The sequence below is a fragment of the Crocuta crocuta genome, unplaced genomic scaffold (genome assembly GCF_008692635.1).
Source record: "Crocuta crocuta isolate KB4526 unplaced genomic scaffold, BGI_CrCroc_1.0 scaffold331, whole genome shotgun sequence".
Classification (NCBI taxonomy): Eukaryota; Metazoa; Chordata; class Mammalia; order Carnivora; family Hyaenidae; genus Crocuta; species Crocuta crocuta.
Window position 1 is genome coordinate 1,098,539 of NW_027531015.1, and position 17,539 is coordinate 1,116,077.

Sequence of the window (17,539 nt, forward strand, 5' to 3'; positions counted from 1 at the left end):
TTAAATGTTTTATTTATTTCTAGGAGAGAGAGAGAGACAGCGTGAGCAGGGGAGGGTCAGAGAGAGAGGGAGTCACAGACTGAAACAGGCTCCAGGCTCTGAGCAGGCAGTCAGCCCAGAGCCCGACGTGGGGCTCGAACCCACGAACCGCGAGATCATGACCTAAGCGAAGGTCGGACGCTCAACCGACTAAGCCACCCAGGCGCCCCTCTAATTTCTTGAAATAGGCCTGGAGTGCAGTGTACTTTCCTGTTAGGATTGCCTTTGCCGCATCCCATAGACTTTGGATTATTGTATATTCATTTTCATTTATTTCCATATATTTTTAAATTTCTTCTCTAATTGCCTGATTGGCCCATTCATTCTTTAGTAGGATGTTCTTTAACATCCATGTTTTTGGAGGTTTTCCAGACTTCTTCCTGTGATTGATTTCAAGTTTCAAAGCATTATGATCTGACAGTGTGCATGGTATGATCTCAATTCTTTTATATTTATTGAGGGCTGCTTTATGTCCCAGTATGTGATCTATCTTGGAGAATGTGCCATGTGCACTTGAGAAGAAAGTGAATTCCCTGGCCTCAGGATGTAGAGTTCTAAATATATCTGTCAGATCCATCTGGTCCAATGTGTCATTCAAGTACATTGTTTCTTTAGTGATTTTCTGTCTGGTTGATCTATCCATTGCTTAAGCAGAGTATTAAAGTCCCCTGCTATTAGCACATTCTTATCTATAAGATTGTTTCTGTTTGTGATTAATTGTTTTACGTATTTAGGTGCTTCCGTATTCGGTTCTTAGATATTTATAATTGTTAGTTCTTCCTGATAGATAGACCCTGTAATTATTATTTAATGCCCTTCTTCATCCCTTGTTATTGTCTTTAATTTGAAATACCACTTTTCTAGAGAAGTTTGTCAATATGTATCAAAATAAAAATGTTTATCTTTAACCTGGTAATTACCATTTTGGAAATGTAAACAAAGGAAGTAATACAAAAGGAGCTCAAAGATGTGTATACAGAATTTCATTGGAGTATTTTTTATAATAGTGGTTTCATATACGTCTCATTTACGTATTATTAAATAATTTATGGTATATCCTTTCAGTGAGTTGCTGTGCTGTTGATTATGTATTCCTATGGTAGGAAATGTATCCACAATATATCAGCAAGTGAAAATAACAGATACTATAAACAAGCTCATCCTATTTCTGTTTTTAAAAAAGTATACATACTTATATACATACTAAGAAATTAAGAAAGATCCTCCAAGATGATTAGCATGGACTGATCTTTATTTCTTTTTTATGCTTCTCTGTAGTTCTTTAATTTTTTTGTAATGAGCTTTAATTTTATTATATGCAAAAAAGTATTAAAAATATATATCAAACATTCTTTCCTCAAGGATATCACATTTGTATACACAGGCAAAATTTTTCAAGCTGCAGTAAAAGTAGTTTAATAATTCTAGAACTGGCAGAATTGGCAGAGCTAAGTGAGTTCACCTCTCTTTTCAAAGCCCAAAGCCCAGTTCCAGGAAGAGGATCCAGACAAGTCTTGCCTTCCTGTCTTTCAGTGAGCCAGCCACTCCAGTCCCTTTCTTAGCATTTTCCCGCTTATGGTAAATCCAGGTGATGTCATTTCCTTGAACAAGAGCAGAACTAAAATTAATCAGAAGGTTCCTAAGTTCCAAGCACTCTGTTGGATATTTATATATCCTCCACTGGTGAGGTGTTAATAAAGTAACTGGCCCGAAATTGATAAGGCTATGATTCAAATCTAGTCCTCTGATTTAAAAAGCCATGCTATTCCATGGGTTCCTCAGTGTCTACTCTTGTGTATTTGTGTGTTCACCAACATACAGATTTTTGCCTTAGTGTGAAAGTTTATGCCTTAATACTTTTACTTAATTGACTATTCCTTAGAAGAGGCCTATAGTAGGAACATATCTCTCAGGCCCTAGCCTTCTTAACTCATTAGAGACCTGCACACTCCACCCACCTACCTATCCATCCATCAATCCATTTTCTCTATTTAACCATCCTTCCATCTAGTATTTGTTAAAGAGCAATATAGAGTTTAAAAGCATGTTCCATAGAACCAAATTGGCTGGGTTCAAATCATAGCTCTACTGTTTACCAACTATGAGACTATGGACAAATCACTTAAATATTTGTGCCTCCTTTTTCTGTAAACTAAATATAATAACAATACTTACCTCATAATATTGTGCACATTAAATTAATTAATCAGTCTAAAGTACTTAGTGTAATTCCTGGCATATAATAAATGCTTTTCCATCATGACTAATATGTTCCAGGCACTGGACTCGATACTAAATTTCAAAATGGAACAAAATAGGGGTGCCTGGGTGACTCAGTCGGTTGAGCGTCCGACTTCAGCTAAGGTCATGATCTCATGGTTCATGGATTTGAGCCCCACGTCAGGCTCTGTGCTGACAGCCACTTCAGAGCCTAGAGCCTGTTTCAGATTCTGTGTCTCCCTCTCTTTCTGACCCTCCCCTGCTCACGCTGTTTCTCTCTCTCTTTCAGAAATAAATAAAAATATTAAAAAAATTTTTTTTAAAGAAATGGAACAAAATAGGGTTTCTTCCTTGAAGACTAGCTTATAGTCTAGTGGCAGAGACAGGTACACCTATGGCCATAAGCACAGGTTCTTTGGGGGCAGCACTGGAGAGGGATAGCATCAAGGAGACTTTCCAGAGAAGAGATTGTGAATCTGAAGTCAACTAATTAAAAGTGGGAAAGGCAGGGAAGAAGGCCTCGAGGCAAGAGTGTTTGGCAAGCTTGAGGGACCCAAGTGGTTCAGAGCAACCAAGGTGCAGAGTGCCAGAGGGTTGGGGGAGAGATGGAGCAGGAGAGGGGAGGGAGGTCAGCTGCTTCTTGTTCTCTGGCAACTTTTATAGAAGTTCCTTAAATTTAGTGGTCACTACAGCCCTTCCCCTTGACTTAAACCTTTTTGCCTGTTATTGCCCTTAATTAATAACAACACATCAGACCTGAAAGATAAGGTTGGAGGTCATGGGTAAAAACTCTCCTTTCATCATGCTTTCAGTTTCTGGGGTGAAATGAATACGTGTTTCAGCTATGCCTGTGTCTGGAAACTTCACCATATTTAGAGGCTCAGACTGTGGAAGTGGGATTCACAGCTTTGAGGAAAAGTGACTCGCCCATCCATCAGGATTTGACAGACATTTTGAGACCAGCTGCCTCCCGGTACAGAGAACAAGGACATACACTGGGCCCACACCCCTACCTTTGGTGGAAATCACAGCTTGTCTGGCAGACTGGCCAGCTTAAGCAGGCAGATTTATTTTACTGTTCTTATATTGCTTTTCTCAACACTAATTATCTCCCAAAGAAAGAACTTGAGTGCTGAAATTCCCCCTAACTAGGACTTTTATAACTATCTTGACTATTTTCACGTACTATTCTTCCTCTAATTCTTTGTTTGCCTTTAAAGTATCAAGTATTAAAGTGGTTTTTATTAATCTGTTTCTCTATCTAAACTTTTTTAATATTGGGGGCCTGGGTGGCTCGGTCGGTTAAGTATCTGACTTCAGCTAAGGTCATGATCTCATGGTTCCTGAGTTGAAGCCCCATGTTTGGCTCTGCATTGACTGCTCAGAGCCTGGAGCCTGCTTCAGATTCTGTGTCTTCCTCTCTCTCTGCCCTTCCGCCATTGGCATGTTCTGTCTCTCTCTCTCTCTTTCTCAAAATAAATAAAACATTACAAATTTTTTTAATTAACAAAATAATTTTTTTAATGTTTATTTTTACTTGAGAGACAGAGTATGAGCGGGGGACAAGCAGAGAGAAGGAGACACAGAATCTGAGGCAGGCTCCAGGCTCCATGCTATCAGCACAGAGCCTGTCTCGGAGCTTGTACTCGCAAATCAGGAGATCATGACATGAGATGAAGCTGGACACTTAATCAACTGAGCCATCCAGGCACTCCGTTATTAATCTTTTTTAACTAATGCCCATTCAGCACAAAAATTATGTATTCTTAATTTTTGTCCTTAATCAGTGCATTTTCTCAGTGAAATATGTGTCTCTTATTCTATTTTTAGGTTCTCTTTGAAAGTAATGTAAAGGGATGCATGGGTGGCTCAGTTGGTTAAGCAACCAACTTCAGCTCAGGTCATGATTTCCCCGTACAGGAGTTCAAGCCCCACTTCAGGCTCTATGTTGACAGCTCGGAGCCTGGAGCCTGCTTCAGATTCTGTGTCTTCCTCTCTCTCTCTGCCCCTCCCCTGCTCATGCTCTGTCTCTCTGTCTCTCAAAAATAAACCTTTAAAAATTAAAAAAAAAAAAAAAAAGTAATGTAAAAATGCTTGTGGGGCACCTGAGTGGTTCATTTGGTTAAATGTCCAACCCTTGATTTCAGCTCAAGTCATGATTTTATGGTTGTGAGGTCAAGCCGATGTTGGGCTCTGTGCTGAGCGTAGAGCCCAGAACCTGGTTAAGAGTCTCTCTCTCCCTGTCCCTTTGCCCCTCCCCCTCTCTTTCAAAAGAAAAAAATGCTCTCTGGACTGGTTACCAGTTTCCAGAAAAGGTTCAAACCTTGTTACCTATATCTGTAGGTCTGTCATAACACCTTCAGTGTTTCTCTGTTGGCTTCTGCTTGCTTTCTGTTTTTTGGTACAACATCCTCCATAGGGTATTTTTGGCAACAGGGCTTGTCTGATTCAGTCTCCCTTTCATTTCTGAGGCAAACCAGTGATTCATCTTTGGTACAGGACTTTCACAAATACAGCTGTACTGTTTTGTATCATTAAGGTTTGACTTAGGGAAACAGACAGATCAAGGAGAATTGTCCCAGGGACATTCAACTTTCCAGTTATGTCTTCACTGTTGTTCCTGTCAACAGTACCAGGAAGAATGTGAGTGCAGGTGAAAGTCTCCTGAGCCTGATTTTGACACCACCCCCGCTCCAGAGGCCACAGGATGTGTGGAGGAAGAAAGTTGAAATTGCAAGTGCATTAAGGAGTAATAAAATCATGTGTGTCCTGATGTACTATACTGAGAAGAGCATAGGATCAATCCCCTATATTGTATTCCCGCCAAAAGGATGTAGTCTAATGATGATGAAATAATCAGGCACATCCAACTGTGAGATATTTTGCAGAACAGCTAGCTTAGGATTTTCAAAATCTGTCACTGTACTGAAAAACAAATGATTGAGGAATTATCCTAGAGTAGTTCTCAAAATGTGCCAGCAGCATCAGCATCACCTGAGTTTATTGGTAATACTGAATCTCAGCACCACCACCACCCCCACCATATTCAGAATCAGAATTTGGATTTTAACAAGACCCCCAGGTGATTTGTGTGCACATTAAATTCTCAAAAGCTCTAACCTACTGTACAATTCATATTCAAATTTCCCCAATTGGACCCCATAATATCCCTTTTGGCTCTTTCCCAACCCACCCAACTCCATATTTAATCTAATCAAGTATCACACAGTGCATTTACTTCTTAGATCTCTTATCTTTTAATCTAGAACTGTAGCTCTCAAACTTTAGTATGCATCAGAATCACTTGGAGGGTTTTCTGCCATCTCCTAATGGGAGGGAAACAAAAGCAAAAATAAACTGTTGGGTCTACTCCAAAATAAAAAGCTTTTGCACAGCAAAGGAAACAATTAACAAAACAAAAAGGCAGTCTACTCAATGGGAGAAGATATTTGCAAATGGTAACAGGTTAATATCCAAAATACATAAAGAACTTATACATACAACTCAACATCCAAAAAAATCTGATTAAAAGATAGGCAGAGGACCTGAGTAGATATTTTTCCAAAGAAGATATACAGATGGCCAACATGCATGTGAAAAGATGCTTAAAATCACTAATCATCAGGGAAATGTGAATCAAAACTACAAGGAGATGTCACCTTATATCTGTTAGAATGACTAAAATCAAAAAGACAAGAAATAACACTTGTTGATAAGAATGTGGAAGAAAAGGAACACCCACACACTGTTGGCAAGAATGTAAATTGGTATAGTCACTGTGGAAAATAGTATGGAGGTTTTTCAAAAGCTTAAAAATAGAAATACTAGGGCATCTCGGTGGCTCAGTTGGTTAAGTGTCTGACTCTTGATTTAGGGACAGGTCATGATCTCATGGTTCATGGGATCAAGTCCCACATTGGGCTCTGTGCTGATAACACATAGCCTGCTTGGGATTCTCTCTGTCTCTCACTGTCTTTCTCTCTCTCTGCCCCTCCCCCACTCTTTCTCTCTCGCGCACCCACTTTCTTTCTCTCCTTCTCTGTCTCTCAAAATAAATAAACTTAAAAAAATAGAAGTACCATGTGATCCAATAATTCCACTGTTGGGTATTTACCCAAAGAACACAAAAACACTAATTTGAAAAAATATGTACAGCCCTACATTTATTGCAGCATTATTTACAATCGCCAACATATGGAAGCAAACTAAATATCCATTGATAGATGAATGGTGAAGAGCCAAAAATTAAGTCCTCCATTAAGAGAAACCTCGGGCTGCACGTAGCCCCAGTCCCAGTCCCAGGAAAAGCCTCAGACTGTTCAAGGCTAAAGCCATCCTCAGACCGCCCTCAGTTCAGCTAATCAAAAAGAAAAAATTAGAAACATTCCTATGGTCTGAGTCAAGGCTGGAAACTGCAGATACAAACTAGCCAATTTCTCACTGCTTGTCTGAACCCCATGTGGGCCCTTTGAACTCACCTAACAATTGGTCATTTTCAAAGGATTCTCAAAAGTCATGATTGGGTCCCACCAAAAGTAATGAACACCTCACAGACACTGAATGGTCGAAGCTGTAATTGTAATTGGTTCTTATGTGATGATGCTACATGTACTGTAACACCCCCATCCCTTACTCCTTAAAAACCCTGTTCGCTATTGTTCTTGGCTTCACCTTGCTGCCATGACACCAGCAGGCTGGGTGAGCCCCTGCTCAAGCTTGTAATAAAGACCCTTTTGTACTTGCATCGGTGCCGGCTCCTTGGAGTGAGGGGCCTAGACAAACTAAACCAAAAACTCAACCAGCTTTTCTGCTTCTGTACAAGTGCTTGCACTACGGGAAACTAAAACCTAACTAGCTCCTTCCGCTTCTGTACCATTGCTTAAGGCTTGAGTTTCAGCCTCCCCGGAACTATCAGGCAGCTGCACACTGCCCAAGGCCGAAGAAACTGCCCACCACATCACTCCACCACACTACCTTGGCAACACCCAATCAGGAAAGGCCAGCAACCACCCTCCGCCTTACTGAAGGAAGGGCCTAGGGAGAGAGAAGTTAACCTGTTAGTCGCCGAACAAGACCCTAGACTCGCTCTATGATTGGCTAAATTCAAAGGTATCCTAAATGTTGTAGTTGGATCCCGCCAAAAACCTGATGGCGGGAACCAATCAAATATGGTATATGTTCACATTTAAATATCAACCAATGACAAACCTGTAACCATAGAGATCCCCTGTCCCTCCCCACGACTTGTTTACTCCTGTCTATAAAAAGGCTGCAAAGACTTTGTTCGGGGCCTCTCAGCGTCACCAGTGACGAGGGCGCGGAGGTCCGGGTTCGAACCTGCAAATAAACAACCCTTGCCGATTGGCTTTGACTCTGGTCTCTGGTGGTCTGTTTTTGGGGTCTCTCGAACTCTGGGCGTTTCAATGGATAAAGAAGATGTGGTATATATATGCAATATAATATTATACTACCATAAAAATATGAGATCATGCCAGTTGAGACATGGAAAGACCTAGAGGATATTATACTAAGTGAAATAATTCAGATCAAGAAAGACAAATACTGTATGGTTTCACTCATATTTAGAAACTAAAAAAGCAAAAACAAATGAATACACAAAAAGCAGAATCAGACCCATAAATACAGAGAACAAACTGATGGTTGCCAGAGGGGAGAGAATGGGAGTTTGGGCAAAATGGGTGATGGGGAGTGAGAGATACAGTCTTCCAGTTATGGAATGAATAAGTTGGGAATAAAAGGCACAATATAAGGAATATAATCAGTCAATGATCTTGTAAAAACATTATATGGTGACAGATTATAGCTACACTTCAGGTAAACATAGCATAATATATATACTTGTCATTGTCAAATAGCTATGTATGCCTGAAACTAATGTAACATTATGTTTCAACTATACTCAAATAAAAAATTTTAAAAATGTAGAAAACAAACAGACATCTTTACAGGATTCCAGGTAGATCAAAACAAATTCTATAAAATTTAGTGTTTTTGTGGTGCCTTTGTCTTATCATTTTACGCTATAGAAAAAAATAGGCCTCTTCCCAAGTACATTTCAGAGACTATTTATTGAGCACCTGCAATAGGCACTGGATTCCAAGACAGAAAATAAAGACGAGATTTCTGCCTTCCAATGCATAGGGTATGGGGTGGGAAGATGTTGGTAATAACTGGCCTACATCATAGCTCTGTATGTCTGGTTTAAAGAAAATAGTATATCAAAACAAAGCATATTTACAAAATTCTTTGATTATATTAACAATAAAAATTTAAAAAATTTAGGGAAAAAAACCAGATTCCCCCCAACCCCATTCCCACATACACCATCCGAGAGTTCCTGGAAGTGAGATCAGATGCTATTGGCCCTGGGACCATACTGTCAGTAGCAAAGAATTAAATAATAGCATTAGCTCAATGTTAGATTTCTAAGTGTGATAATTATGTTTGGGTAAAGGCAAAAATCTTTGTTTTTGGAGATTCTTGCTGAAGTATTTAGAGATGTAGTATCATGATATCTATAAGTAGCTCTCAAAAGATTTAATAAAATAAATAGCTAGCTAGATGGATGGACATGAATGTGTAAATGAATGGATGGATGGATAAGTAGATGGATAGGTTAATAGAGAAAACATAGCAAAATGTTAGTAATCAGTGAACATGGAAAAATAGTGAACATAGTGAACAAAAGAAATAGTGAGGTAACCCATAAATTGTGGGGGAGGACAATTTCCTCTGCCCTTTTAGGTTCACTGCCTGGGGACTGACATCTTATATTGACAAAAGACAGATTAACAGAAATAAAGGCATACAAATTTTATTTGTTGTTAATTTTTATCAGACACAGTTTTTTCTAGAAAAAAGTGAAGACTCAAAGAAGTGGATAGGGCTGAGAGCTTATATACCATTTTTTAAAAGTCTATTTATTGACTTTGAGAGAGAGAAAATGTGTAAGTGGGGAAGGGGTTGAGGGAGAGGGGGAGAGAGAATCCCAAGCAGGCCCAGCACTGTTAATATGGAACCAAATTCAGGGCTTGAACTCATTAACCATGAGATTGTGATCTGAGCTTAAGTTGGGCATTTAACCAACTGAGCCACCCGTTTTTAACAAATAATGAGAAATTGTGGAGATATGACAAGAGAAAGGAAAAGGTTTTGGGCTTTCAAGGGTGGCAAACTGCAAAGATAAATATACAGAAGAAACTAATGAGTCATAGGACTATCTCAGTCAGGTTTGTTTGTACAAATCCATCTTGGGGATGGAGGATGTGTGGTAGCCCTTATTTCTCAGGACTTTCTCCCTTTAGTCAGATAAGGAAATCTCTAGGAAGACTACTTTATGTATTTGTTGATTCTCAAGTATCTTCAACTCAAAATAATTTTTATGCCTAAGTGGTAGCAGGGTTCAGAACATACTAACCCAAAATATAATACTTTAGTATATCGAATATTTTAAGCTGGAGGAGTTTGAGAAATGACAGGTGCAAGAAGGACTGTCTGAGTTCTTCCATCTCCTGAATTAGGTCTTAAGACCCTCATGTGAGAGGTGTTCTCCTTATAAATGAAAGAAAGGAGTGTCCTTATCTCCAAAGATACAGGGACACTGAGAGAAATCTGAACCCACAGGCTTTGCTACATTTCCTCCAGTATACTACCTTAGTTCAAACCATTTTGTCCTATCACATTTTCCCATGATTCTCTACATCAAACCTCGTACAAAAATGCTCAGGCTTAACTACTTCTTTTGAACTTGTAGATAAAAAGAAACTTATTTTACATAATTTTTGTGCTTTTTCTATTGATGGGTCTGGTGTCAGTCTAATTTACAGGATCCCAGCCAGTGAACCTAAGGAAAGCATATTTTTTTCTTGTCCTATGACAAGAGGTGCTGGAGACCCACTCCAGCCGGTCCAGGGGTCCCTGAAGGATGGACGGTGTCAGCGAGAGATAAAGAGAGAGACCTGAGATTCTTTCTGATCACCAGGCAGGCATCTCTGTCCTGTCAGTTTTGGTTCTATATTTATAGGTCATGACATCAGAAAAAGGAATTTTTACAATGGAAAACTCTTTGTCATAAGATGCTTTGGAAAGTGTACAAAAACAGATTTTATGGAAGTATTCTTGCAGAATAACCCCAATCATAGTGAGGTTGAGTAAATCTTACAACTAGGGAAACAACAGGATGTTTTTAGTGAAAAACAGGATAATATACATATTTCTTCTAAGTTAATAATGCTAAGATTAGGACATAGGTTAAGTTGTATATAGATAGGCTTGGAGTCATTCTGTCTAGCTCACAAGAGGACGAATGTTTTTGAGATGGTAAATAAGTTGTTTGTGGAAACTTTTTTTAAAAAATAGTTTAGGGGCGACTGGGTGGCTCAGTCGGTTGGGCGTCTGACTTCGGCTCAGGTCATGATCTCACAGTTCGTGGGTTCGAGNGTCTCAGGGTTTGCCTCTCTCCCTCTACCCCAGTATTTTTCCCCTTCTTCTCCCCCATGGTCCTCCGTTAAGTTCCTCCTAATCCTCTTATATGGGCAAACACATGGTATCTGTCCTTCTCTGCCTGACTTATTTCGCTCAGCATAACACTCTCAAGTTCCATCCATGTTGCTACACATGACCAGATTTCATTGTTTCTCATTACCATGTAGTATTCCATGGTATAGNCTTCTTTGTTGGTGTATAAAAATGCAACCGATTTCTGTACGTTGATTTTGTACCCTGCAACTTGGCTGAATTCTTGGATCAGTTCTAGTAGGCTTCTGGTGGAGTCTGTCGGGTTTTCTATGTAGAGTATCATGTCATCTGCGAAAAGTAAGAGCTTGACTTCTTCTTTGCCAATTCTGATGCCAATTCTGATTTCCTTTTGTTGTCTGATGGCTGATGGTAGGACTTCCAGCACTATGTTAAACAACAGTGGTGGGAGTGGACATCCCTGTCATGTTCCTGATCTCAGGGGGAAAGCTCTCAGTTTTTCCCCATTGAGGATGATGTTAGCTGAGGCCTTCTCATAGCTGGCTTTTATGATGTTTAAGTAAGTTCCTTCTATCCTGACTTTCTCTAGGGTCATTATTAAGAAGGTTGCTGTATTTTGTCAAATGCTTTTTCTGCATCTATCGACAGGATCATATGGTTTTTATTTTTTCTTTTGTTGATGTGATGTATCACATTGATTGATTTGTGAATATTGAGCCAGCCCTGTAACCCAGGAATGCATCCCACTTGATCTTGGTGGATAATTCTTTTTATGTGCTGTTGAATTCGATTTGCAAGTACCTTGTTGAGGATTTTTGCATGCGTATTCATCAAGGATAGTTCTCTTTTTTGGCTGGGTCTCTGTCTGGCTTGGGAATCAGAGTGATGCTGGCTTCATAAAATGAGTCTGGAAGCTTTCCTTCGATTTCTATTTTTTGGAATAACTTGAGAAGAGTTGGTATTAATTTTGTTTTAAATGTCTGGTAGAATTCCTCAGAGAAGCCATCTGGCCCAGAGCTCTTACTTGTTGGGAGATTTTTGATAACTGATTCGATTTCTTCACTAGTTATGGGGCTCATCAGATTTTCTATCTCTTCATGTGTGAATTTTGTTAGTGAGTGTGTGTTTAGGAATTTGTCCATTTCTTCTTAGTTGTCCAATTTGTTGGCATATAATTTTTCATAGTATTCCCGGATAACTGCTTGTATTTCTGAGGGGTTGGTTGTAATCACTCAATTTTCATTCATGATTTTGTGTATGTGAGTGCTCTCTCTTTTCTTTTTGGGAAGCCTGGCTAGAGGTTTGTCAATTTTGTTAATTTTTTCGAAACACCAACTCTTGGTTTCATTGATCTATTCAACTGTGTCTTTGGTTCCTATATTGTTTGTTTCTGCTCTGATTTTTATTATTTCTTTCTCCTACTGGGTTTAGGGTACTCTTGTTGCTCTCCCTCTAGTTCCTTTAGGTGAGCTGTTAGATTTTGCACTTGCGCTTTTTCTAATTTCTTGAAATAGGCCTGGAGTGCATTAGGACTGCCTTCGCCACATCCCTTAGAGTTTGAATTGTATTTTTGTTTTCATTTGTTTCCATATATTTTTTAATTTCTTCTCTAATTGCCTGATTGGCCCATTCATTCTTTAGTAGGGTGTTCTTTAACCTCCATGTTTTTGGAGGTTTTCCAGACTTCTTCCTGAGATTGATTTCAAATTTCATAGCGTTATGATCTGAAAGTGTGCATGGTATGATCTCAATTCTTTTATATTTATTGAGGGCTGCTTTATGTCCCAGTATGTGATCTATCTTGGAGAATGCCATGCACATTTGAGAAGAAAGTCAGTTCCATGGCCTCAGGATGTAGAGTTCTATATATATCTGTTAGATCCATCTGGTCCAATGTGTCATTCAAGTCCATTGTTTCTTTAGTAATTTTCTGTTTAGTTGACCTATCCATTGCTGTAAGTGGAGTATTAAAGTCCCCTGCTATTAGCACATTCTTATCTATAAGATTGTTTCTGTTTGTAATTAATTGTTTTTTATATTTAGGTGCTTCCATGTTCGGTGCATAGACATTTATAACTGTTAGTTCTTCCTGATGGATAGACACTCTAATTATTATATAGTGCCCTTCTTCATCCCTGGTTACTGTCTTTAATTTAAAGGCCAGTTTGTCTGATACAAGAATAGCTACTCCAGCTTTATTTTGACTTCCAGTAGCATGATAGATATTTCTCCATCTCCTTACTTTGAATCTGAAGGTGTACTCCAGTCTAAAATGTGTTTCTCGTAGAGAGCAAATAGATGGAGTTAGTTTTTTTATCCATTCTGCTACCCTATGTCTTTTGATTGGAGCATTCAGCTCATTTACATTCAGTGTTATTATTGAAATATATGGATTTAGAGTCATTGTATCCTTTGTGGGATTCATGCTTGTGGTAGTGTCTCTAGTATCTTGTGTTCCTTGCAACATTTCCCTCAGAGAGTCCCCCTCAGGATTTCTTGTAGGGCTGGTTTAGTGGTGACAAATTCTTTCAATTTTTGTTTATTTGGAAAGACTTTTATCTCTCCTTCTATTCTGAATGATAGGCTTGGTCGATAGAGGATTCTTGGCTGCATCTGCATTTTTTCTGTTCATCACATTGAAGATTTCCTGTCATTCATTTCTGTCCTGCCAAGTTTCAGTAGATAGGTCTGTCACCACTCTGATAGGTTTCCCTTTGTATGTTAGAGCCCTTTTTATCCCTAGCTGGTTTCAAAATTCTCTTTGTCCTTATATGTTGCCAGATTCACTATGCTATGTTGTGCAGAAGACTGATTCAAGTTATGTCTGAGGGGAGTTCTCTGTGCCTCTTGAATTTCAACATCTACTTCCCCCCCAGGTTGGGGAAGTTCTCTGCTGTAATTTGTTCAAGGACTCCTTCAGCACCCTTCCCTCTCTCTTCCTCTTCTGGGATTCCTATGATACGGATATTGTTCCATTTGATTGTACCACTGAGCTCTCGAACTCTTCTTTCATGTTCTTGGATCAGTTTATCTCTCTTTCTCAGCTTCCTCTTTTTCTATAATTGTGTCTTCTAAATCACTTATTCTCCTTTCTGCCTCTTCAATTCGTTCATTGGACACCTCCATTTTATTACGTATCTCATTTACAGCGTTTTTAACTAATCATAACTATTTTTGAGCTCCTTAGTGTTTGTAGCAATAGTTTCTCTGATGTCTTCCATGCTTTTTTCAAGCCCAGCCATTAATTTTATGACTGTTGTTCTAAATTCTTGTTCAGTTATGTTGTTTATATCTGTTTTAAGCAGTTCTATAGCTGTCAGTTCTTCAGCTGTCAGTTCTCCCTGGAATTTCTTTGGAGGAGAATTCTTCTGTTTCATCATTTTGGTTAGTTTTCTATCTCTTGTTAATTTTAAAAGCTTATCATACACTCTGCCCCTGCGAGTTCTGCTGTATTAAGGAGGGCTCTTTGACTGTTCAGGGCCTCACTGTTCAGGAAGTGTTCTTTGAATGGTGTCTCTTGGTTTCTGTTTTTGAGCGTTTGGTTATTTTGTTTACCTACTGGTAGTGGTATTTGGGACCCTCCACCATGTGTACTTTGACTTGTTTCTTGAGGTATCCCTGAAAAAATAAAACAGACAACCACACTGGGAGCAAAGGTACACAAACGCACAGAGAAACCCAATAAACATGCAAATCCAGGCTCAGGTAAAAACAACAACAACAACAAAAAACAGCTCTCTGGCAGGGATGGGTATGGTTTGGAGTAGGCAGGTCTCAACTCCATTGTGTCCTGCTGGCCGCTCCCTGAGGCCCTGCCTTGGTGGTTGTGGGGAGAAAAATGGCGTAGCCCCAGTCCCTTCTCAACCAAGCATTGCAAATCACTCCTTTGGGTCCGATCTCCCTGTGCTGAGGACGTAGCCAAGGTGGGCTGAATTCTATGCCCCATGCCCCGCCTCGCTTCCAGGTCCCAGTCCGCAGGCTTTGTTTATACCGCCGGAAACAGTCCTGCAGGTCTCTGCTTCTCTGCTGCCGGAGGTTGAGTGGGGGGTTCGGGAAGTGTCACAGCCTCAGATCTATCAGGGTCAAGCAGCAATACAACCTGGCATCGGAGGCCAACGCGCCCTGCGTGCATGCAGGGAACGTAGCAGCTTCAAACCCCCGCCGCCTCCGCTGCTGCGCCCCTGCTGCTGCCCTGTGGAAACTTTTTTGACTTGATGCTGAATGTGTAAACACCATGGAGGCCCTAAATGTGTCAGCCTTTATTTTTTGGCTTATGTTTTAGCTACTCTTACCTAATCTCATCCCAGCCGCCAGTGTAAGGGAGAGTTTTTGTGGAAAGTAGGCCTTGGGGAAGGGACTGCCATACATCACCAGTTGGAAAAGGTATAAGTATTAACTTAAGTTCTGCCCTTATCTCTTCCTTAACTCTAAATTAGGCTCTTTGTCTCGGGGCCAGGCTCAGTTGTAACTCTTGTGTTCTTAACCCCCTTTATTATCTAAGTCTTGGATAGGCCCATAGGAAGAGCCTTTTGACAATCATCCACAGTGCTTTCATCTAAAATCTCATTTGAAGAGGCAGGAATATGCTTTTCCTTATGAGGAATCTGTGTGGGGAATATCGGTCTGATTTGGAATATTGTGAGGCCTGGTCCATACCAGGAGGCTCATTTCCAGCTTGAGCCAGTAGTAGCAGAAGGAGATGCCAGTTTTTCGTTTCTCATGGCAGGAGCTGTGCAAATACTGCCATTTCCTCGCTGTGACTGTCATCCAGCGAGGCTGGTGTGGCTCCCAGCATTTTGGAACGGCATAGTCTGATCTCCTTCAAAGCAAACAAAAAAGTATTTACATAGAGGTGGTAGCTCTTACTGTCCCTGTTAACAGTACATCAGTGTGGAGTGTGGAAAAAGCAGTCTTTGGGCAGGTTTGATCTGCACCACTAAGGCCACCTGATGAGGAAGTATAGCACATGCACAGTAACTGGCCCTTAGGATTTTAACCTGAAAAGCTGAATGAGAGCTGCTCTCATAGTGTTTTATGCCATAAGGGCCAAAAGTAGTCATGATCACATTGAACTGATTTTTTTCATTAATACTGTTTACATCTCTAGTCACTCACATCTTTTACTATTCCCATGGGATGTCGAGAATATTTGACCTTTGCCCTCTGTGTGCAGTCAGCAACCATCCCAGGGCCTACAGCAGGAAACACTTCAATCTCTGGGAGAGGTGGTACAAAGCACCCTGGTTAAAGTGAGGAAGGAATGCAGATTCTGCTTCAGGTAATGCCAAACTGGAGATCCGTGGCCTGGGAAGACCTCTTAGGCCCTTTGGGATTCTGTTTTCTTGTCTGTAGCCTGGCCAATGGACCGGAGCAGGAATTTTCAGACTGTCTTTGTGGGACCTTCAGAGATTCTCTGAAGAGAACCCAGGGGCTGCTGGAAGGAGTGAGGAACACCTTTCAGGGCTGGGAGACAGTCTCTCCCTGCTCTGACCACATCTGTGAACTGTATACCCCTGCACAGCAAATGGCAAAGTCCTAATGGGCATTATAGGATCTCTGATGGTGGATGGGACTCTGACAGGAGAATTGGGGTGTCAGGGTGAGGACAGAATACAAAGGAAAGCAGAGTCCTCTTATGGGACAGAGAAACACACGAGAAAGCCTCATTCTTGTCAACATGTGTTGAGTTCCTCCTGAGTTAGGCCAGACGGTCTACATAAGGACTGAGAAGGAGGTGAAGGAAGTACAAGGTCCAACATGACCACACAAGGTTTCTTAGAGAAAATAATTTTCAGTTAGGTCCCAAAAAGTAACTGGTGTATGTCCTGCCTTTATCCAGCATACCAATGAGAGAGGACTCTTTTCCTGTTGCCCTTGTAAATGTCCTGTGAAGTTCTGCGCTTCTGTAAGAAATGCCAAGTAATCCCTAGCACCAGGTAAAATGTGTCATAAATTGTGAACCTAAAAGAACAGGTCACCTTTGTCAGATCACTTCCTGTTGCTTATGTTTAGCTATAACTCTAAGCAAACAATTTTGCCAGTGAAATGTAGTTTTGCACTGACCTTATTCAGTTCCCACATGTTCAGATGCTTTCTTAACAGCATCTCTTGCCATAGTGGACTGTACCACCAGCCAGGCCCAGCTCTGTAGAATGCTTCCTGTTACAGTAAGAAATTGTGATGCTAGCTAACATTCCTTGTGTTTATCATCTGCCCTTGCCAAAAACAGACACCCACAGTTACTGGCTACTTATTAGTCACCAGGACATAAATTTTAGATGTTTCTTTGAAACATGTGAATAGCATTGTATTTGCTCTTTGTTTCACCTTTAGTCCAGTAATTAGTCCTAGTTTACTAGTTACTCATCCGGTCATTATTCCAGGCACTAAAAAATAAGCCTTTAATATGTTGAAGCCCGAAGTCTCACATGTTGCAATAGGTAAGAGTTTGATATTATTTTCTTTAAAATATGCATATGTACACATGAAGAGATAAGCCTCAAATTGAAGCTATCTCCTGGATTTGCACTTATTCCTACTGTATCTACTGCTGCTTCTGGTTACTCTGACCAGTTCACAGTCTTGCATAAAAACTGAGCCTTTCAGAAGCTTAGTTTGTCATTTATAAAAGGAGAGGATTGCAGACTCCTGAATGGCCATGCTATTTTTGGCCTGATTCCATGCTGTGTCCTCCACTTAAAAGTTTATACCCACCCTCTAGACTAATTTTACCTCTAAAGAGACATTTGGCAATGTATGCAGACATTTTGGGTTGTCACAACTT